We start from the raw sequence: 26,864 nt of genomic DNA, 5'->3' as shown, positions 1-26,864 counted from the left end.
CCTGTTACACCATCTATCCTGTTACACCATCTATACTGTTACACCATCTATACTGTTACACCATCTATACTGTTACACCATCTATACTGTTACACCCTCTATACTGTTACACCATCTATCCTGTTACACCATCTATCCTGTTACACCATCTATACTGTTACACCATCTATCCTGTTACACCATCCTACCTGTTACACCATCTATACTGTTACACCATCTATCCTGATACACCATCTATCCTGTTACACCATCTATCCTGATACACCATCTATCCTGTTATACCCTCTATCCTGTTACACCATCTATCCTGATACACCATCTATCCTGTTACACCGTCTACCCATCTATCCTGTTACACCATCTATCCTGTTACACCATCTATCCTGTTACACCATCTATCCTGTTACACCATCTATCCTGTTACACCATCTATCCTGTTACACCATCTATCCTGATACACCATCTATCCTGTTACACCATCTATCCTGTTACACCATCTATCCTGATACACCATCTATCCTGTTACACCTTCTATCCTGTTACACCATTTATCCTGTTAAGTCCTCTATCCTGTTACACCATCCTACCTGTTACACCATCTATCCTGTTACACCATCTATCCTGATACACCATCTATCCTGTTACACCATCTATCCTGTTACACCATCTATCCTGATACACCATCCTACCTGTTACACCATCTATCATGTTACACCATCTATACCTTTACACCATCTATCCTGTTACACCTTCTATCCTGTTACACCATTTATCCTGTTACACCCTCTATCCTGTTACACCGTCTACCCATCTATCCTGTTACACCATCTATCCTGTTACACCATCTATCCAGATTACACCCTGTATCCTGTTACACCCTCTACCCTGATACACCATCTACCCTGTTACACCATCTATCCTGTTACACCATCTATCCTGTTACACCATCCTACCTGTTACACCATCCTACCTGTTACACCACCTATCCTGTTACACCATCTATCCTGTTACACCATCTATCCCGTTACACCCTCTATCCTGTTACACCATCTATCCTGTTACACCATCTATCCCGTTACACCCTCTATCCTGTTACACCCTCTATCCTGATACACCATCTATCCTGGTACACCATCTATCCTGTTACACCATCTATCCTGATACACCATCCTAGCTGTTACACCATCTATCCTGTTACACCCTCTATCCTGTTACACCATCTATCCTGTTACACCCTCTATCCTGTTACACCATCTATCCTGTTACACCACCTATCCTGTTACACCCTCTATCCTGTTACACCATCTTTCCTGTTACACCATCTATCCTGATACACCATCCTAGCTGTTACACCATCTATCCTGTTACACCCTCTATCCTGTTACACCATCTATCCTGTTACACCCTCTATCCTGTTACACCATCTATCCTGTTACACCACCTATCCTGTTACACCCTCTATCCTGATACACCATCTATCCTGATACATCATCTATCTTGTTACACCATCTATCCATCTATCCTGTTACACCATCTATCCTGTTACACCATCTATCCTGTTACAACATCTATCCTGTTACACCATCTATCCTGTTACACCATCTATCCAGGATACACCATCTATTCTGTTACACCATCTATCCTGTTACACCATCTATCCTGTTACACCCTCTATCCTGTTACACCATCTATCCTGTTACACCATCTATCCTGTTACACCATCTATACTGTTACACCATCTATACTGTTACACCCTCTATCCTGTTACACCATCTATCCTGTTAAACCATCTATACTGTTACAAGATCTATCCTGTTACACCATCTATCCTGTTACACCATCTATCCTGTTACACCCTCTATCCTGTTACACCATCTATACTGTTACACCATCTATACTGTTACACCCTCTATCCTGTTACACCATCTATCCTGTTAAACCATCTATACTGTTACAAGATCTATCATGTTACACCAACTATACTGTTTCACCATCTATCCTGTTACACCATCTATCCTGTTACACCATCTATACTGTTACACCATCTATACTGTTACACCCTCTATCCTGTTACACCATCTATCCTGTTAAACCATCTATACTGTTACAAGATCTATCCTGTTACACCATCTATCCTGTTACACCATCTATCCTGTTACACCCTCTATCCTGTTACACCATCTATCCTGTTACACCATCCTACCTGTTACACCATCTATCCTGTTACACCATCTATCCTGTTACACCATCTATCCTGTTACACCATCTATCCTGTTACACCCTCTATCCTGTTACACCATCTATCCTGTTACACCCTCTATCCTGTTACACCATCTATCCTGTTACACCATCTATCCTGTTACACCATCTATACTGTTACACCATCTATACTGTTACACCATCTATACTGTTACACCATCTATCCTGTTACACCATCTATACTGTTACACCCTCTATACTGTTACACCATCTATCCTGTTACACCATCTATCCTGTTACACCATCTATACTGTTACACCATCTATCCTGTTACACCATCCTACCTGTTACACCATCTATACTGTTACACCATCTATCCTGATACAACATCTATCCTGTTACACCATCTATCCTGATACACCATCTATCCTGTTATACCCTCTATCCTGTTACACCATCTATCCTGATACACCATCTATCCTGTTACACCGTCTACCCATCTATCCTGTTACACCATCTATCCTGTTACACCATCTATCCTGTTACACCATCTATCCTGTTACACCATCTATCCTGTTACACCATCTATCCTGTTACACCATCTATCCTGATACACCATCTATCCTGTTACACCATCTATCCTGTTACACCATCTATCCTGATACACCATCCTACCTGTTACACCATCTATCCTGTTACACCATCTATACCTTTACAGCATCTATACCTTTACACCATCTATCCTGTTACACCTTCTATCCTGTTACACCATTTATCCTGTTAAGTCCTCTATCCTGTTACACCATCCTACCTGTTACACCATCTATCCTGTTACACCATCTATCCTGATACACCATCTATCCTGTTACACCATCTATCCTGTTACACCATCTATCCTGATACACCATCCTACCTGTTACACCATCTATCATGTTACACCATCTATACCTTTACACCATCTATCCTGTTACACCTTCTATCCTGTTACACCATTTATCCTGTTACACCCTCTATCCTGTTACACCGTCTACCCATCTATCCTGTTACACCATCTATCCTGATACACCATCTATCCAGATTACACCCTCTATCCTGTTACACCCTCTACCCTGATACACCATCTACCCTGTTACACCATCTATCCTGTTACACCATCTATCCTGTTACACCATCCTACCTGTTACACCATCCTACCTGTTACACCACCTATCCTGTTACACCATCTATCCTGTTACACCATCTATCCTGTTACACCATCTATCCCGTTACACCCTCTATCCTGTTACACCCTCTATCCTGATACACCATCTATCATGTTACACCAACTATACTGTTTCACCATCTATCCTGTTACACCATCTATCCTGTTACACCATCTATACTGTTACACCATCTATACTGTTACACCCTCTATCCTGTTACACCATCTATCCTGTTAAACCATCTATACTGTTACAAGATCTATCCTGTTACACCATCTATCCTGTTACACCATCTATCCTGTTACACCCTCTATCCTGTTACACCATCTATCCTGTTACACCATCCTACCTGTTACACCATCTATCCTGTTACACCATCTATCCTGTTACACCATCTATCCTGTTACACCATCTATCCTGTTACACCATCTATCCTGTTACACCCTCTATCCTGTTACACCATCTATCCTGTTACACCCTCTATCCTGTTACACCATCTATCCTGTTACACCATCTATCCTGTTACACCATCTATACTGTTACACCATCTATACTGTTACACCATCTATACTGTTACACCATCTATCCTGTTACACCATCTATACTGTTACACCCTCTATACTGTTACACCATCTATCCTGTTACACCATCTATCCTGTTACACCATCTATACTGTTACACCATCTATCCTGTTACACCATCCTACCTGTTACACCATCTATACTGTTACACCATCTATCCTGATACAACATCTATCCTGTTACACCATCTATCCTGATACACCATCTATCCTGTTATACCCTCTATCCTGTTACACCATCTATCCTGATACACCATCTATCCTGTTACACCGTCTACCCATCTATCCTGTTACACCATCTATCCTGTTACACCATCTATCCTGTTACACCATCTATCCTGTTACACCATCTATCCTGTTACACCATCTATCCTGATACACCATCTATCCTGTTACACCATCTATCCTGTTACACCATCTATCCTGATACACCATCCTACCTGTTACACCATCTATCCTGTTACACCATCTATACCTTTACAGCATCTATACCTTTACACCATCTATCCTGTTACACCTTCTATCCTGTTACACCATTTATCCTGTTAAGTCCTCTATCCTGTTACACCATCCTACCTGTTACACCATCTATCCTGTTACACCATCTATCCTGATACACCATCTATCCTGTTACACCATCTATCCTGTTACACCATCTATCCTGATACACCATCCTACCTGTTACACCATCTATCATGTTACACCATCTATACCTTTACACCATCTATCCTGTTACACCTTCTATCCTGTTACACCATTTATCCTGTTACACCCTCTATCCTGTTACACCGTCTACCCATCTATCCTGTTACACCATCTATCCTGATACACCATCTATCCAGATTACACCCTCTATCCTGTTACACCCTCTACCCTGATACACCATCTACCCTGTTACACCATCTATCCTGTTACACCATCTATCCTGTTACACCATCCTACCTGTTACACCATCCTACCTGTTACACCACCTATCCTGTTACACCATCTATCCTGTTACACCATCTATCCCGTTACACCCTCTATCCTGTTACACCATCTATCCTGTTACACCATCTATCCCGTTACACCCTCTATCCTGTTACACCCTCTATCCTGATACACCATCTATCCTGGTACACCATCTATCCTGTTACTCCATCTATCCTGTTACACCATCTATTCTGTTACACCCTCTATCCTGTTACACCATCTATCCTGTTACACCATCTTTCCTGTAACACCATCTTTCCTGTTACACCATCTATCCTTTTACACCCTCTATCCTGTTACACCATCTATCCAGTTACACCATCTATACTGTTACACCATCTATCCTGTTACACCATCTATACTGTTACACCATCTATACTGTTACACCCTCTATCCTGTTACACCATCTATCCTGTCACACCATCTATACTGTTACACCATCTATCCTGTTACACCATCTATACTGTTACACCATCTATACTGTTACACCCTCTATCCTGTTACACCATCTATCCTGTTACACCATCTATACTGTTACACCATCTATCCTGTTACACCATCTATCCTGTTACACCCTCTATCCTGTTACACCATCTATCCTGTTAAACCATCCTACCTGTTACACCATCTATCCTGTTTCACCATCTATCCTGTTACACCTTCTATCCTGTTACACCCTCTATCCTGTTACACCATCTATCCTGTTACACCCTCTATCCTGTTACACCATCTATCCTGTTACACCATCTATACTGTTACAACCATCTATCCTGTTACACCATCTATACTGTTACACCATCTATACTGTTACACCATCTATACTGTTACACCATCTACACTGTTACACCATCTATCCTGTTACACCATCTATACTGTTACACCCTCTATACTGTTACACCATCTATCCTGTTACACCATCTATCCTGTTACACCATCTATACTGTTACACCATCTATCCTGTTACACCATCCTACCTGTTACACCATCTATACTGTTACACCATCTATCCTGATACACCATCTATCCTGTTACACCATCTATACTGTTACACCATCTATCCTGTTACACCATCCTACCTGTTACACCGTCTATACTGTTACACCATCTATCCTGATACACCATCTATCCTGTTACACCATCTATCCTGTTACACCGTCTACCCTGATACACCATCTATCCTGTTACACCATCTATCCTGTTACACCATCTATCCTGATACACCATCCTACCTGTTACACCATCTATCCTGTTACACCATCTATACCTTTACACCATCTATCCTGTTACACCTTCTATCCTGTTACACCATTTATCCTGTTACGTCCTCTATCCTGTTACACCATCCTACCTGTTACACCATCTATCCTGTTACACCATCTATCCTGTTACACCATCTATCCTGTTACACCATCTATCCTGTTACACCATCTATCCTGTTACACCCTCTATCCTGTTACACCATCTATCCTGTTACACCATCTATCCTGTTACACCCTCTATCCTGTTACACCATCTATCCTTTTACACCATCTATCCTGTTATACCATCTATCCTGTTACACCATCTATCCTGTTACACCATCCTACCTGTTACACCATCTATCCTAATACACCATCTATCCTGTTACACCATCTATCCTGTTACACCATCTATCCTGATACACCATCTTTCCTGTTACACCCTCTATACTGTTACACCATCTATCCTGTTACTCCATCTATCCTGTTACACCATCTATCCTGTTACACCCTCTATCCTGTTACACCATCTATCCTGTTACACCATCTATTCTGTTACACCCTCTATCATGTTACACCATCTATCCTGTTACACCATCTATCCTGTTACACCATCTATCCTGATACACCATCCTAGCTGTTACACCATCTATCCTGGTACACCCTCTATCCTGTTACACCATCTATCCTGTTACACCATCTATCCTGTTACACCCTCTATCCTGTTACACCATCTATCCTGTTACACCACCTATCCTGTTACACCACCTCTCCTGTTACACCCTCTATGCTGATACACCATCTATCCTGATACATCATCTATCCTGTTACACCATCTATCCATCTATCCTGTTACACCATCTATCCTTTTACACCCTCTATCCATCTATCCTGTTACACCATCTATCCTGTTACACCATCTATCCATCTATCCTGTTACACCATCTATCCTGTTACACCCTCTAGACAACATTAGGGTCTACTGTCCTGTTACATACTGACATACTGACTACTAAAGGTAGAGAGACAGCATTAGGGTCTACTATCCTGTTACATACTGACTACTAAAGGTAGAGAGACAGCATTAGGGTCTACTGTCCTGTTACATACTGACTACTAAAGGTAGAGAGACAGCATTAGGGTCTACTATCCTGTTACATACTGACTACTAAAGGTAGAGAGACAGCATTAGGGTCTACTATCCTGTTACATACTGACTACTAAAGGTAGAGAGACAGCATTAGGGTCTACTATCCTGTTACATACTGACATACTGACTACTAAAGGAAGAGAGACAGCATTAGGGTCTACTATCCTGTTACATACTGACTACTAAAGGTAGAGAGACAGCATTAGGGTCTACTGTCCTGTTACATACTGACTACTAAAGGTAGAGAGACAGCATTAGGGTCTACTATCCTGTTACATACTGACTACTAAAGGTAGAGAGACAGCATTAGGGTCTACTATCCTGTTACATACTGACTACTAAAGGTAGAGAGACAGCATTAGGGTCTACTGTCCTGTTACATACTGACATACTGACTACTAAAGGTAGAGAGACAGCATTAGGGTCTACTATCCTGTTACATACTGACTACTAAAGGTAGAGAGACAGCATTAGGGTCTACTGTCCTGTTACATACTAAAGGTAGAGAGACAACATTAGGGTCTACTATCCTGTTACATACTGACATACTGACTACTAAAGGTAGAGAGACAGCATTAGGGTCTACTATCCTGTTACATCACTGTCATAACTTTCACAAAGTGCCCTGCTTTTCATGAATTCCCGGTTGGGAGCTGCCGGATGAGGGAGGAAATAATCAGGAAATCTGTCATCCTCCAACCAGGATTTCTGCAAAAGCCTGTAAATGTTGTGATTTTCTTCAACCCCAGAGAGGGAGAGAGACAGCATGCTGTACTACTGTGTGTGTTGATTTGAAGACCAAGGCTCGCTGGGGAACAGGCCAAGATATGACTGTAGAATAACATAGCATCTCTTGTTGTTGTTAATAGTGTGTGTGTGTGTGTGTGTGTGTGTGTGTGTGTGTGTGTGTGTGTGTGTGTGTGTGTGTGTGTGTGTGTGTGTGTGTGTGTGTGTGTGTGTGTGTGTGTGTGTGTGTGTGTGTGTGGTAGTTAGAAAGTGTTGTGTCCTAGGTGGGTGATGATGATGACTTCATGAATGATCATTTCTAGGTGCTAGATAATACTCAGTGGTGCCCTACTTTAAAAATACATGTTAGATAACTACTACTGAGCTAGAGGCCGTGAGAGAGACAGAGAGAGGAGAGAGAGAGAGGGGTTGGGGTAAGGAGAGAGAGAGAGGGGGTTGTGGAAGGAGAGAGGGGGGGCAGAGGGGAGAAGAGAGAGAGGGGGAGAAGAGAGGGAGGGGGAAAGGAGAGCTAGGGGGAAAGGAGAGGAAGGGGGAGAGGAGAGAGAGGGGGAGAGGAGAGGGAGGGGAGAGAGGAGAGAGGGAGGGGGAGAGGAGAGCTAGGGGGAAGAGGAGAGGAAGGGGGAGAGGAGAGAGAGAGGGGAGAGGAGACAAAATCATTGAGATTCTTGATTATGAAGTCTAACCGCTGTATTATACTACCAGTAGAATGAAGTCTAACATCTGTATTATACTACCAGTAGAATGAAGTCTAACCGCTGTATTATACTACCAGTAGAATGAAGTCTACCGCTGTATTATAACACCAGTAGAATGAAGTCTAACCGCTGTATTATACTACCAGTAGAATGAAGTCTACCGCTGTATTATAAAACCAGTAGAATGAAGTCTAACCCCTGTATTATACTACCAGTAGAATGAAGTCTAACCGCTGTATTATACTACCAGTAGAATGAAGTCTAACCACTGTATTATACTACCAGTAGAATGAAGTCTACCGCTGTATTATAAAACCAGTAGAATGAAGTCTACCACTGTATTATACTACCAGTAGAATGAAGTCTACCGCTGTATTATAAAACCAGTAGAATGAAGTCTAACCGCTGTATTATAACACCAGTAGAATGAAGTCTAACATCTGTATTATACTACCAGTAGAATGAAGTCTAACCGCTGTATTATAAAACCAGTAGAATGAAGTCTACCGCTGTATTATACTACCAGTAGAATGAAGTCTAACTGCTGTATTATACTACCAGTAGAATGAAGTCTACCGCTGTATTATACTACCAGTAGAATGAAGTCTACCGCTGTATTATACTACCAGTAGAATGAAGTCTACCGCTGTATTATACTACCAGTAGAATGAAGTCTACCGCTGTATTATACTACCAGTAGAATGAAGTCTACCGCTGTATTATACTACCTGTAGAATGAAGTCTACCGCTGTATTATAAAACCAGTAGAATGAAGTCTAACCGCTGTATTATACTACCAGTAGAATGAAGTATACCGCTGTATTATACTACCAGTAGAATGAAGTCTAACCTCTGTATTATACTACCAGTAGAATGAAGTCTACCGCTGTATTATACTACCAGTAGAATGAAGTATACCGCTGTATTATACTACCAGTAGAATGAAGTCTGACCTCTGTATTATACTACCAGTAGAATGAAGTATACCGCTGTATTATACTACCAGTAGAATGAAGTCTGACCTCTGTATTATACTACCAGTAGAATGAAGTATACCGCTGTATTATACTACCAGTAGAATGAAGTCTAACCGCTGTATTATAATACCAGTAGAATGAAGTCTAACCGCTGTATTATACTACCAGTAGAATGAAGTCTAACCGCTGTATTATACTACCAGTAGAATGACGTGTGTAAAATGTGTCTGGAGGTTGGAGGAAAGGGGATTTGAGGTTACCTGAGATAGGCTGTTCAGATAATTTATCTATAGATAGGCCTACCAGTTCATCAGTTGTATGTATATATCTGTGTCTCTGCTTTAGTCTCGATCGTGGTGTGTGTGTGTTGTGTGTGTTGTGTCTGTGTGTCTAGTGTCTGTGTGTGTGTGTGTGAGCATGCGTGCGTGACTGGTTTGTGAGTGTGTGTACCGTTCTCCCTGAGCATCTGCTGTCACCCCGCCGGTAAAAATAGGCCTCATAACTCAGCCAGTGTGAGGCACTCACTAATAGGACACACACACACACACACACACACACACACACACACACACACACACACACACACACACACACACACACACACACACACACACACACACACACACACACACACACACACACACACACACACACACACACACACACACACACACACACACACACACACACACACACACACACACACACACACACACACACACACACACACACAGGGTGGATGAGCTATCGTCTCATTACTAACCCCAGTCTCTAATTCCAGTCTCTAACCGCAGTCTCTCGTCCTCCTGTAAATCTCTCTCTCTCTCTTCTGTTTCTCTCATCTCCCTCTCTCCTGTCTCTCACTTTCTCTCATCTCTCGCTCTTCTGTCTCCCTCTCTCCCCTAACCCCCTCTTCCCTATCTACCTCTCTCCACCTCTGCATCGGCTGCAGTGACTCTAGACTGGTTGAACTAGGAAAGAGAGAAAATAAGATGCAGGAGGTAAATAGAGAAAAGAGACAGGGATGGAAGGAGGAGGGCAAAGAAGAGAGGGGAGAGGAGGATGAGAGGTATAGGAAGAAAAGGGATAGGGATTGGTGGAGGAGGAGGAAGACAGAGCAGGGAGGGGGAGGAAGAAGAGAGAGGAGGGAGATGGAGGATGAAGAGAGAGAAGGGAGGAGAGAGGAAGAAGAGAGGGAGGAGGGAGGGGGAGGAAGAAGAGAGGAGGGAGGAGGGAGGGGGAGGAAGAAGAGAGGGAGGAGGGAGGGGGAGGAAGAAGAGAGAGGAGGGAGGAGGGAGGGGGAGGAAGAAGAGAGGGAGGAGGGAGGGGGAGGAAGAAGAGAGAGGAGGGAGGGGCAGGAAGAAGAGAGAGGAGGGAGGAGGGAGGGGGAGGAAGAAGAGAGGAGGGAGGAGGGAGGGGGAAGAAGAAGAGAGAGGAGGGAGGAAGGAGGATCAGGAAGAAGAGAGAGGAGTGAGGAAGGAGGATCAGGAAGAAGAGAGAGGAGTGAGGAAGGAGGGGGAGGAAGAAGAGAGGAGGGAGGGGGAGGAAGAAGAGAGGAGGGAGGGGGAAGAAGAAGAGAGAGGAGGGAGGAAGGAGGATCAGGAAGAAGAGAGAGGAGTGAGGAAGGAGGGGGAGGAAGAAGAGAGGAGGGAGGAGTGAAGAGGGAAGAGGAACTAAAAGTGATGTCTATCTTAAAGAACAGACTAAACTGGAGCTAAGTGTCCCTTTCCTTCCAGTCCGTCCATCTGCATAGCTAGCTATGTGTCCCTTTCCTTCCAGTCCGTCCATCTGCATAGCTAGCTATGTGTCCCTTTCCTTCCAATCCGTCCATCTGTATAGCTAGCTATGTGTCCCTTTCCTTCCAGTCCGTCCATCTGTATAGCTAGCTATGTGTTCCTTTCCTTCCAATCCGTCCATCTGCATAGCTAGCTATGTGTTCCTTTCCTTCCAGTCCGTCCATCTGCATAGCTAGATATGTGTTCCTTTCCTTCCAGTCCGTCCATCTGCATAGCTAGCTATGTGTCCCTTTCCTTCCAGTCCGTCCATCTGTATAGCTAGCTATGTGTTCCTTTCCTTCCAATCCGTCCATCTGCATAGCTAGCTATGTGTTCCTTTCCTTCCAGTCCATCCATCTGTATAGCTAGCTATGTGTCCCTTTCCTTCCAATCCGTCCATCTGTATAGCTAGCTATGTGTCCCTTTCCTTCCAGTCCGTCCATCTGTATAGCTAGCTATGTGTCCCTTTCCTTCCAGTCCGTCCATCTGTATAGCTAGCTATGTGTCCCTTTCCTTCCAGTCCATCCATCTGCATAGCTAGCTATGTGTTCCTTTCCTTCCAGTCCGTCCATCTGCATAGCTAGCTATGTGTTCCTTTCCTTCCAGTCCGTCCATCTGTATAGCTAGCTATGTGTTCCTTTCCTTCCAGTCCGTCCATCTGCATAGCTAGCTATGTGTTCCTTTCCTTCCAGTCCATCCATCTGCATAGCTAGCTATGTGTTCCTTTCCGTCCAGTCCGTCCATCTGCATAGCAAGCTATGTGTTCCTTTCCTTCCAGTCCGTCCATCTGCATAGCTAGCTATGTGTTCCTTTCCTTCCAGTCCGTCCATCTGCATAGCAAGCTATCTTCAGTCTTTACACAGTGAGAAACAACACCATACTTATTTAACGACTCCGGAACATCATCAACTGAAATCGGGCTTTGTGATTGGCTCATTATGCCATTGTGGGTAATTCATCTGTAATTATATCACTCTACTCTACTGTGAACACACACACACACACACACACACACACACACACACACACACACACACACACACACACACACACACACACACACACACACACACACACACACACACACACACACGAGGGATCACTGCATATCCAAGGAGAAATTCAATGTTTTTGTCCCCAGGACGTCAAGAGACGCCGTCAAAACCGACAACTGGAGGACAAAAACGAGTGTCCCACACTGAACCCACGGTCTGTCCCAAACCTTAACCCAGTCACAATTAATCCCTGATCCCACGGTCTGTCCCAAACCTTAACCCAGTCACAATTAATCCCTGATCCCACGGTCTGTCCCAAACCTTAACCCAGTCACAATTAATCCCTGAACCCACGGTCTGTCCCAAACCTTAACCCAGTCACAATTAATCCCTGATCCCACGGTCTGTCCCAAACCTTAACCCAGTCACAATTAATCCCTGATCCCACGGTCTGTCCCAAACCATAACCCAGTCACAATTAATCCCTGATCCCACGGTCTGTCCCAAACCTTAACCCAGTCACAATTAATCCCTGATCCCACGGTCTGTCCCAAACCTTAACCCAGTCACAATTAATCCCTGATCCCACGGTCTGTCCCAAACCTTAACCCAGTCACAATTAATCCCTGATCCCACGGTCTGTCCCAAACCTTAACCCAGTCACAAAATTATCCCTGATCCCACGGTCTGTCCCAAACCTTAACCCAGTCACAATTAATCCCTGATCCCACGGTCTGTCCCAAACCTTAACCCAGTCACAATTAATCCCTGATCCCACGGTCTGTCCCAAACCTTAACCCAGTCACAATTAATCCCTGATCCCACGGTCTGTCCCAAACCTTAACCCAGTCACAATTAATCCCTGATCCCACGGTCTGTCCCAAACCTTAATCCAGTCACAATTAATCCCTGATCCCACGGTCTGTCCCAAACCTTAACCCAGTCACAATTAATCCCTGATCCCACGGTCTGTCCCAAACCTTAACCCAGTCACAATTAATCCCTGATCCCACGGTCTGTCCCAAACCTTAACCCAGTCACAATTAATCCCTGATCCCACGGTCTGTCCCAAACCTTAACCCAGTCAGAATGAATGTCTGAACTTAACCCAGTCAGAATGAATGTCTGAATTTAACCCAGTCAGAATGAATGTCTGAACTTAACCCAGTCAGAATGAATGTCTGAACTTAACCCAGTCAGAATGAATGTCTGAACTTAACCCAGTCAGAATGAATGTCTGAACTTAATCCTAGAGTTGTTACTGTTTGGCTACATTTTACACGTTTGTCCAAGGACGTCGGGACATGAAGTCAGACTGTGATATGTTGTTGCACGACACTCGTGTCTGTCAGCCTAACTGTACCAGTTAATGAGGCTGCTCTGTATTACCAACTGACTGACCCAACACCGGATCCACTGTTATGATGTTACAACACACACACACACACACACACACACACACACACACACACACACACACACACACACACACACACACACACACACACACACACACACACACACACACACACATCAAACACACCAGTAAGGCACAGGGCCACGGGCTCATGCACAACAGGAAACAGTGCCAATTATAGTGCACTATAAAGCAAGGATATTGGGTTGGATTCCCTCTCGGGCCACCCATACCAAAACGTATACACGCACTGTAAGTGACTGTAAGACACTTTGGATAAAAGGAGTCTTCCAAACGGCATGTACAGTATGTCCATTTAAATTAAACATATTATTTGGGTTGCAGCCTGCTCTCATTACTGTTCTCTTTATGGGGAAAACTCTGTACAAAATATCTTTTTTTGGGGGGGGGGGGCTGATTATATTTCTACATACTTTCTATTCTTCATATATTTGTTATTCTTCATACCTTTCTTGTATTTATATAGTTTTCATATCTTTATTTGTATATATACTGCTCAAAGAAATAAAGGGAACACTTAAACAACACATCCTAGATCTGAATGAAAGAAATAATCTTATTAAATACTTTTTTCTTTACATAGTTGAATGTGCTGACAACAAAATCACACAAAAATAATCAATGGAAATCCAATTTATCAACCCATGGAGGTCTGGATTTGGAGTCACACTCAAAATTAAAGTGGAAAACCACACTACAGGCTGATCAAACTTTGATGTAATGTCCTTAAAACAAGTCAAAATGAGGCTCGGTAGTGTGTGTGGCCTCCACGTGCCTGTATGACCTCCCTACAATGCCTGGGCATGCTCTTGATGAGGTGGCGGATGGTCTCCTGAGGGATCTCCTCCCAGACCTGGACTAAAGCATCCGCCAACTCCTGGACAGTCTGTGGTGCAACGTGGCGTTGGTGGATGGAGCGAGACATGATGTCCCAGATGTGCTCAATTGGATTCAGGTCTGGGGAACGGGCGGGCCAGTCCATAGCATCAATGCCTTCCTTTTGCAGGAACTGCTGACACACTCCAGCCACATGAGGTCTAGCATTGTCTTGCATTAGGAGGAACCCAGGGCCAACCGCACCAGCATATGGTCTCACAAGGGGTCTGAGGATCTCATCTCGGTACCTAATGGCAGTCAGGCTACCTCTGGCGAGCACATGGAGGGCTGTTCGGCCCCCAAAGAAATGCCACCCCACACCATGACTGACCCACCGCCAAACCGGTCATGCTGGAGGATGTTGCAGGCAGCAGAACGTTCTCCACGGCGTCTCCAGACTCTGTCACGTCTGTCACGTGCTCAGTGTGAACCTGCTTTCATCTGTGAAGAGCACAGGGCACCAGTGGCGAATTTGCCAATCTTGGTGTTCTCTGGCAAATGCCAAACGTCCTGCACGGTGTTGTAAGCACAACCCCCACCTGTGGACGTCGGGCCCTCATACCACCCTCATGAAGTCTGTTTCTGACCGTTTGAGCAGACACATGCACATTTGTGGCCTGCTGGAGGTCATTTTGCAGGGCTCTGGCAGTGCTCCCCCTGCTCCTCCTTGCACAAAGGCGGAGGTAGCGGTCCTGCTGCTGGGTTGTTGCCCTCCTATGGCCTCCTCCACGTCTCCTGATGTACTGGCCTGTCTCCTGGTAGCGCCTCCATGCTCTGGACACTACGCTGACAGACACAGCAAACCCTCTTGCCACAGCTCGCATTGATGTGCCATCCTGGATGAGCTGCACTACCTGAGCCACTTGTGTGGGTTGTAGACTCCGTCTCATGCTACCACTAGAGTGAAAGCACCGCCAGCATTCAAAAGTGGCCAAAACATCAGCCAGGAAGCATAGGAACTGAGAAGTGGTCTGTGGTCCCCACCTGCAGAACCACTCCGTTATTGGGGGTGTCTTGCTAATTGCCTATAATTTCCATCTGTTGTCTATTCCATTTGCACAACAGCATGTGAAATGTATTGTCAATCAGTGTTGCTTCCTAAGTGGACAGTTTGATTTCAAAGAAGTGTGATTGACTTGGAGTTACATTGTGTTGTTTAAGTGTTCCCTTTATTTTTTTTAGCAGTGTATTTTGTCATTCTTCATTGCACCTTATTTGGACTGGGAGGTACTACCAGTATGTTTAGTCTTTTGGGAGAAAACAGTGAAACAGTAAAAACAATCTACTGTAACCCAAACAGGTAATGGACATTAATCCTACCTTTGAAGAGTTCTGTCACAACAACTAGAGAGATAGAGAGAGAGAAAGAGAGAGAGAGAGAGAGAGAGAGAGAGACAGAGAATGAGATAGAGAGAAAGAAGAGAACATTACCATAGTGTTTATATAACAACAGAATCAGACTAAAACCATTACCATAGTGTTTATATAACAACAGAATCAGACTAAAACCATTACCATAGTGTTTATATAACAACAGAATCAGACTAAAACCATTACCATAGTGTTTATATAACAACAGAATCAGACTAAAACCATTACCATAGTGTTTATATAACAACAGAATCAGTCTAAAACCATTACCATAGTGTTTATATAACAACAGAATCAGACTAAAACCATTACCATAGTGTTTATATAACAACAGAATCAGACTAAAACCATTACCATAGTGTTTATATAACAACAGAATCAGACTAAAACCATTACCATAGTGTTTATATAACAACAGAATCAGACTAAAACCATTACCATAGTGTTTATATAACAACAGAATCAGTCTAAAACCATTACCATAGTGTTTATATAACAACAGAATCAGACTAAAACCATTACCATAGTGTTTATATAACAACAGAATCAGACTAAAACCATTACCATAGTGTTTATATAACAACAGAATCAGACTAAAACCATTACCATAGTGTTTATATAACAACAGAATCAGACTAAAACCATTACCATAGTGTTTATATAACAACAGAATCAGACTAAAACCATTACCATAGTGTTTATATAACAACAGAATCAGACTAAAACCATTACCATAGTGTTTATATAACAACAGAATCAGACTAAAACCATTACCATAGTGTTTATATAACAACAGAATCAGTCTAAAACCATTACCATAGTGTTTATATAACAACAGAATCAGACTAAAACCATTACCATAGTGTTTATATAACAACAGAATCAGTCTAAAACCATTACCATAGTGTTTATATAACAACAGAATCAGACTAAAACCATTACCATAGTGTTTATATAACAACAGAATCAGACTAAAACCATTACCATAGTGTTTATATAACAACAGAATCAGACTAAAACCATTACCATAGTGTTTATATAACAACAGAATCAGACTAAAACCATTACCATAGTGTTTATATAACAACAGAATCAGACTAAAACCATTACCATAGTGTTTATATAACAACAGAATCAGACTAAAACCATTACCATAGTGTTTATATAACAACAGAATCAGTCTAAAACCATTACCATAGTGTTTATATAACAACAGAATCAGACTAAAACCATTACCATAGTGTTTATATAACAACAGAATCAGACTAAAACCATTACCATAGTGTTTATATAACAACAGAATCAGTCTAAAACCATTACCATAGTGTTTATATAACAACAGAATCAGACTAAAACCATTACCATAGTGTTTATATAACAACAGAATCAGACTAAAACCATTACCATAGTGTTTATATAACAACAGAATCAGACTAAAACCATTACCATAGTGTTTATATAACAACAGAATCAGACTAAAACCATTACCATAGTGTTTATATAACAACAGAATCAGTCTAAAACCATTACCATAGTGTTTATATAACAACAGAATCAGACTAAAACCATTACCATAGTGTTTATATAACAACAGAATCAGTCTAAAACCATTACCATAGTGTTTATATAACAACAGAATCAGACTAAAACCATTACCATAGTGTTTATATAACAACAGAATCAGACTAAAACCATTACCATAGTGTTTATATAACAACAGAATCAGACTAAAACCATTACCATAGTGTTTATATAACAACAGAATCAGTCTAAAACCATTACCATAGTGTTTATATAACAACAGAATCAGTCTAAAACCATTACCATAGTGTTTATATAACAACAGAATCAGACTAAAACCATTAGCATAGTGTTTATATAACAACAGAATCAGTCTAAAACCATTACCATAGTGTTTATATAACAACAGAATCAGTCTAAAACCATTACCATAGTGTTTATATAACAACAGAATCAGACTAAAACCATTACCATAGTGTTTATATAACAACAGAATCAGACTAAAACCATTACCATAGTGTTTATATAACAACAGAATCAGACTAAAACCATTACCATAGTGTTTATATAACAACAGAATCAGACTAAAACCATTACCATAGTGTTTATATAACAACAGAATCAGACTAAAACCATTACCATAGTGTTTATATAACAACAGAATCAGACTAAAACCATTACCATAGTGTTTATATAACAACAGAATCAGACTAAAACCATTACCATAGTGTTTATATAACAACAGAATCAGACTAAAACCATTACCATAGTGTTTATATAACAACAGAATCAGTCTAAAACCATTACCATAGTGTTTATATAACAACAGAATCAGACTAAAACCATTACCATAGTGTTTATATAACAACAGAATCAGACTAAAACCATTACCATAGTGTTTATATAACAACAGAATCAGACTAAAACCATTACCATAGTGTTTATATAACAACAGAATCAGACTAAAACCATTACCATAGTGTTTATATAACAACAGAATCAGACTAAAACCATTACCATAGTGTTTATATAACAACAGAATCAGACTAAAACCATTACCATAGTGTTTATATAACAACAGAATCAGACTAAAACCATTACCATAGTGTTTATATAACAACAGAATCAGACTAAAACCATTACCATAGTGTTTATATAACAACAGAATCAGACTAAAACCATTACCATAGTGTTTATATAACAACAGAATCAGACTAAAACCATTACCATAGTGTTTATATAACAACAGAATCAGACTAAAACCATTACCATAGTGTTTATATAACAACAGAATCAGACTAAAACCATTACCATAGTGTTTATATAACAACAGAATCAGACTAAAACCATTACCATAGTGTTTATATAACAACAGAATCAGACTAAAACCATTACCATAGTGTTTATATAACAACAGAATCAGACTAAAACCATTACCATAGTGTTTATATAACAACAGAATCAGTCTAAAACCATTACCATAGTGTTTATATAACAACAACAGAATCAGACTAAAACCATTACCATAGTGTTTATATAACAACAGAATCAGACTAAAACCATTACCATAGTGTTTATATAACAACAGAATCAGACTAAAACCATTACCATAGTGTTTATATAACAACAGAATCAGTCTAAAACCATTACCATAGTGTTTATATAACAACAGAATCAGACTAAAACCATTACCATAGTGTTTATATAACAACAGAATCAGACTAAAACCATTACCATAGTGTTTATATAACAACAGAATCAGACTAAAACCATTACCATAGTGTTTATATAACAACAGAATCAGACTAAAACCATTACCATAGTGTTTATATAACAACAACAGAATCAGACTAAAACCATTACCATAGTGTTTATATAACAACAGAATCAGACTAAAACCATTACCATAGTGTTTATATAACAACAGAATCAGACTAAAACCATTACCATAGTGTTTATATAACAACAGAATCAGACTAAAACCATTACCATAGTGTTTATATAACAACAGAATCAGACTAAAACCATTACCATAGTGTTTATATAACAACAGAATCAGACTAAAACCATTACCATAGTGTTTATATAACAACAGAATCAGACTAAAACCATTACCATAGTGTTTATATAACAACAGAATCAGACTAAAACCATTACCATAGTGTTTATATAACAACAGAATCAGACTAAAACCATTACCATAGTGTTTATATAACAACAGAATCAGACTAAAACCATTACCATAGTGTTTATATAACAACAGAATCAGACTAAAACCATTACCATAGTGTTTATATAACAACAGAATCAGACTAAAACCATTACCATAGTGTTTATATAACAACAGAATCAGACTAAAACCATTACCATAGTGTTTATATAACAACAGAATCAGACTAAAACCATTACCATAGTGTTTATATAACAACAGAATCAGACTAAAACCATTACCATAGTGTTTATATAACAACAGAATCAGACTAAAACCATTACCATAGTGTTTATATAACAACAGAATCAGACTAAAACCATTACCATAGTGTTTATATAACAACAGAATCAGACTAAAACCATTACCATAGTGTTTATATAACAACAGAATCAGACTAAAACCATTACCATAGTGTTTATATAACAACAGAATCAGACTAAAACCATTACCATAGTGTTTATATAACAACAGAATCAGACTAAAACCATTACCATAGTGTTTATATAACAACAGAATCAGTCTAAAACCATTACCATAGTGTTTATATAACAACAGAATCAGACTAAAACCATTACCATAGTGTTTATATAACAACAGAATCAGACTAAAACCATTACCATAGTGTTTATATAACAACAGAATCAGACTAAAACCATTACCATAGTGTTTATATAACAACAGAATCAGACTAAAACCATTACCATAGTGTTTATATAACAACAGAATCAGTCTAAAACCATTACCATAGTGTTTATATAACAACAGAATCAGTCTAAAACCATTACCATAGTGTTTATATAACAACAGAATCAGTCTAAAACCATTACCATAGTGTTTATATAACAACAACAGAATCAGTCTAAAACCATTACCATAGTGTTTATATAACAACAGAATCAGACTAAAACCATTACCATAGTGTTTATATAACAACAGAATCAGACTAAAACCATTACCATAGTGTTTATATAACAACAGAATCAGACTAAAACCATTACCATAGTGTTTATATAACAACAGAATCAGTCTAAAACCATTACCATAGTGTTTATATAACAACAGAATCAGACTAAAACCATTACCATAGTGTTTATATAACAACAGAATCAGTCTAAAACCATTACCATAGTGTTTATATAACAACAGAATCAGACTAAAACCATTACCATAGTGTTTATATAACAACAGAATCAGTCTAAAACCATTACCATAGTGTTTATATAACAACAGAATCAGACTAAAACCATTACCATAGTGTTTATATAACAACAGAATCAGACTAAAACCATTACCATAGTGTTTATATAACAACAGAATCAGTCTAAAACCATTACCATAGTGTTTATATAACAACAGAATCAGACTAAAACCATTACCATAGTGTTTATATAACAACAGAATCAGACTAAAACCATTACCATAGTGTTTATATAACAACAGAATCAGTCTAAAACCATTACCATAGTGTTTATATAACAACAGAATCAGACTAAAACCATTACCATAGTGTTTATATAACAACAGAATCAGACTAAAACCATTACCATAGTGTTTATATAACAACAGAATCAGTCTAAAACCATTACCATAGTGTTTATATAACAACAGAATCAGACTAAAACCATTACCATAGTGTTTATATAACAACAGAATCAGTCTAAAACCATTACCATAGTGTTTATATAACAACAGAATCAGACTAAAACCATTACCATAGTGTTTATATAACAACAGAATCAGTCTAAAACCATTACCATAGTGTTTATATAACAACAGAATCAGACTAAAACCATTACCATAGTGTTTATATAACAACAGAATCAGACTAAAACCATTACCATAGTGTTTATATAACAACAGAATCAGACTAAAACCATTACCATAGTGTTTATATAACAACAGAATCAGACTAAAACCATTACCATAGTGTTTATATAACAACAGAATCAGACTAAAACCATTACCATAGTGTTTATATAACAACAGAATCAGTCTAAAACCATTACCATAGTGTTTATATAACAACAGAATCAGACTAAAACCATTACCATAGTGTTTATATAACAACAGAATCAGACTAAAACCATTACCATAGTGTTTATATAACAACAGAATCAGACTAAAACCATTACCATAGTGTTTATATAACAACAGAATCAGTCTAAAACCATTACCATAGTGTTTATATAACAACAGAATCAGACTAAAACCATTACCATAGTGTTTATATAACAACAGAATCAGACTAAAACCATTACCATAGTGTTTATATAACAACAGAATCAGACTAAAACCATTACCATAGTGTTTATATAACAACAGAATCAGACTAAAACCATTACCATAGTGTTTATATAACAACAGAATCAGACTAAAACCATTACCATAGTGTTTATATAACAACAGAATCAGACTAAAACCATTACCATAGTGTTTATATAACAACAGAATCAGACTAAAACCATTACCATAGTGTTTATATAACAACAGAATCAGTCTAAAACCATTACCATAGTGTTTATATAACAACAGAATCAGACTAAAACCATTACCATAGTGTTTATATAACAACAGAATCAGACTAAAACCATTACCATAGTGTTTATATAACAACAGAATCAGACTAAAACCATTACCATAGTGTTTATATAACAACAGAATCAGACTAAAACCATTACCATAGTGTTTATATAACAACAGAATCAGACTAAAACCATTACCATAGTGTTTATATAACAACAGAATCAGACTAAAACCATTACCATAGTGTTTATATAACAACAGAATCAGTCTAAAACCATTACCATAGTGTTTATATAACAACAGAATCAGACTAAAACCATTACCATAGTGTTTATATAACAACAGAATCAGACTAAAACCATTACCATAGTGTTTATATAACAACAGAATCAGACTAAAACCATTACCATAGTGTTTATATAACAACAGAATCAGTCTAAAACCATTACCATAGTGTTTATATAACAACAGAATCAGTCTAAAACCATTACCATAGTGTTTATATAACAACAGAATCAGACTAAAACCATTACCATAGTGTTTATATAACAACAGAATCAGACTAAAACCATTACCATAGTGTTTATATAACAACAGAATCAGACTAAAACCATTACCATAGTGTTTATATAACAACAGAATCAGTCTAAAACCATTACCATAGTGTTTATATAACAACAGAATCAGACTAAAACCATTACCATAGTGTTTATATAACAACAGAATCAGACTAAAACCATTACCATAGTGTTTATATAACAACAGAATCAGACTAAAACCATTACCATAGTGTTTATATAACAACAGAATCAGACTAAAACCATTACCATAGTGTTTATATAACAACAGAATCAGACTAAAACCATTACCATAGTGTTTATATAACAACAGAATCAGACTAAAACCATTACCATAGTGTTTATATAACAACAGAATCAGACTAAAACCATTACCATAGTGTTTATATAACAACAGAATCAGACTAAAACCATTACCATAGTGTTTATATAACAACAGAATCAGACTAAAACCATTACCATAGTGTTTATATAACAACAGAATCAGACTAAAACCATTACCATAGTGTTTATATAACAACAGAATCAGACTAAAACCATTACCATAGTGTTTATATAACAACAGAATCAGACTAAAACCATTACCATAGTGTTTATATAACAACAGAATCAGACTAAAACCATTACCATAGTGTTTATATAACAACAGAATCAGACTAAAACCATTACCATAGTGTTTATATAACAACAGAATCAGACTAAAACCATTACCATAGTGTTTATATAACAACAGAATCAGACTAAAACCATTACCATAGTGTTTATATAACAACAGAATCAGACTAAAACCATTACCATAGTGTTTATATAACAACAGAATCAGACTAAAACCATTACCATAGTGTTTATATAACAACAGAATCAGTCTAAAACCATTACCATAGTGTTTATATAACAACAGAATCAGACTAAAACCATTACCATAGTGTTTATATAACAACAGAATCAGACTAAAACCATTACCATAGTGTTTATATAACAACAGAATCAGACTAAAACCATTACCATAGTGTTTATATAACAACAGAATCAGACTAAAACCATTACCATAGTGTTTATATAACAACAGAATCAGTCTAAAACCATTACCATAGTGTTTATATAACAACAGAATCAGACTAAAACCATTACCATAGTGTTTATATAACAACAGAATCAGACTAAAACCATTACCATAGTGTTTATATAACAACAGAATCAGACTAAAACCATTACCATAGTGTTTATATAACAACAGAATCAGACTAAAACCATTACCATAGTGTTTATATAACAACAGAATCAGACTAAAACCATTACCATAGTGTTTATATAACAACAGAATCAGACTAAAACCATTACCATAGTGTTTATATAACAACAGAATCAGTCTAAAACCATTACCATAGTGTTTATATAACAACAGAATCAGCTAAAACTTACCATAGTGTTTATAACAACAGTCAGAAAACCATTACCATAGTGTTTATATAACAACAGAATCAGACTAAAACCATTACCATAGTGTTTATATAACAACAGAATCAGACTAAAACCATTACCATAGTGTTTATATAACAACAGAATCAGCTAAAACCATTACCATAGTGTTTATATAACAACAGAATCAGACTAAAACCATTACCATAGTGTTTATATAACAACAGAATCAGACTAAAACCATTACCATAGTGTTTATATAACAACAGAATCAGTCTAAAACCATTACCATAGTGTTTATATAACAACAGAATCAGTCTAAAACCATTACCATAGTGTTTATATAACAACAGAATCAGTCTAAAACCATTACCATAGTGTTTATATAACAACAGAATCAGTCTAAAACCATTACCATAGTGTTTATATAACAACAGAATCAGTCTAAAACCATTACCATAGTGTTTATATAACAACAGAATCAGACTAAAACCATTACCATAGTGTTTATATAACAACAGAATCAGACTAAAACCATTACCATAGTGTTTATATAACAACAGAATCAGACTAAAACCATTACCATAGTGTTTATATAACAACAGAATCAGACTAAAACCATTACCATAGTGTTTATATAACAACAGAATCAGTCTAAAACCATTACCATAGTGTTTATATAACAACAGAATCAGACTAAAACCATTACCATAGTGTTTATATAACAACAGAATCAGTCTAAAACCATTACCATAGTGTTTATATAACAACAGAATCAGACTAAAACCATTACCATAGTGTTTATATAACAACAGAATCAGTCTAAAACCATTACCATAGTGTTTATATAACAACAGAATCAGTCTAAAACCATTACCATAGTGTTTATATAACAACAGAATCAGACTAAAACCATTACCATAGTGTTTATATAACAACAGAATCAGACTAAAACCATTACCATAGTGTTTATATAACAACAGAATCAGACTAAAACCATTACCATAGTGTTTATATAACAACAGAATCAGACTAAAACCATTACCATAGTGTTTATATAACAACAGAATCAGACTAAAACCATTACCATAGTGTTTATATAACAACAGAATCAGACTAAAACCATTACCATAGTGTTTATATAACAACAGAATCAGTCTAAAACCATTACCATAGTGTTTATATAACAACAGAATCAGACTAAAACCATTACCATAGTGTTTATATAACAACAGAATCAGACTAAAACCATTACCATAGTGTTTATATAACAACAGAATCAGTCTAAAACCATTACCATAGTGTTTATATAACAACAGAATCAGACTAAAACCATTACCATAGTGTTTATATAACAACAGAATCAGACTAAAACCATTACCATAGTGTTTATATAACAACAGAATCAGACTAAAACCATTACCATAGTGTTTATATAACAACAGAATCAGTCTAAAACCATTACCATAGTGTTTATATAACAACAGAATCAGACTAAAACCATTACCATAGTGTTTATATAACAACAGAATCAGACTAAAACCATTACCATAGTGTTTATATAACAACAGAATCAGTCTAAAACCATTACCATAGTGTTTATATAACAACAGAATCAGACTAAAACCATTACCATAGTGTTTATATAACAACAGAATCAGACTAAAACCATTACCATAGTGTTTATATAACAACAGAATCAGACTAAAACCATTACCATAGTGTTTATATAACAACAGAATCAGACTAAAACCATTACCATAGTGTTTATATAACAACAGAATCAGTCTAAAACCATTACCATAGTGTTTATATAACAACAGAATCAGACTAAAACCATTACCATAGTGTTTATATAACAACAGAATCAGACTAAAACCATTACCATAGTGTTTATATAACAACAGAATCAGACTAAAACCATTACCATAGTGTTTATATAACAACAGAATCAGACTAAAACCATTACCATAGTGTTTATATAACAACAGAATCAGTCTAAAACCATTACCATAGTGTTTATATAACAACAGAATCAGACTAAAACCATTACCATAGTGTTTATATAACAACAGAATCAGACTAAAACCATTACCATAGTGTTTATATAACAACAGAATCAGACTAAAACCATTACCATAGTGTTTATATAACAACAGAATCAGTCTAAAACCATTACCATAGTGTTTATATAACAACAGAATCAGACTAAAACCATTACCATAGTGTTTATATAACAACAGAATCAGACTAAAACCATTACCATAGTGTTTATATAACAACAGAATCAGACTAAAACCATTACCATAGTGTTTATATAACAACAGAATCAGTCTAAAACCATTACCATAGTGTTTATATAACAACAGAATCAGACTAAAGTCCTTTAAGAGAAA

The 26,864-nt window shown here is 38.0% G+C and overlaps 1 long non-coding RNA gene across 1 annotated transcript in view; it reads right to left on the bottom strand.

The window, feature by feature from the left end:
• The window catches only part of LOC123733229 (uncharacterized), a 116,201-nt gene that overhangs the window by 44,042 nt on the left and 45,295 nt on the right, over nt 1-26,864 (bottom strand). The window contains exon 3 of the long non-coding RNA XR_006763668.1: nt 16,165-16,188. This is a non-coding gene — a long non-coding RNA (uncharacterized lncRNA). The remainder of the gene's footprint in view (nt 1-16,164; nt 16,189-26,864) is intronic.

This window comes from Salmo salar, unplaced genomic scaffold, assembly GCF_905237065.1.
Source record: "Salmo salar unplaced genomic scaffold, Ssal_v3.1, whole genome shotgun sequence".
Taxonomy (NCBI): Eukaryota; Metazoa; Chordata; class Actinopteri; order Salmoniformes; family Salmonidae; genus Salmo; species Salmo salar.
Note: the sequence above shows the minus strand (reverse complement) of the source record. Positions and strands in the feature narration are given on the sequence as shown.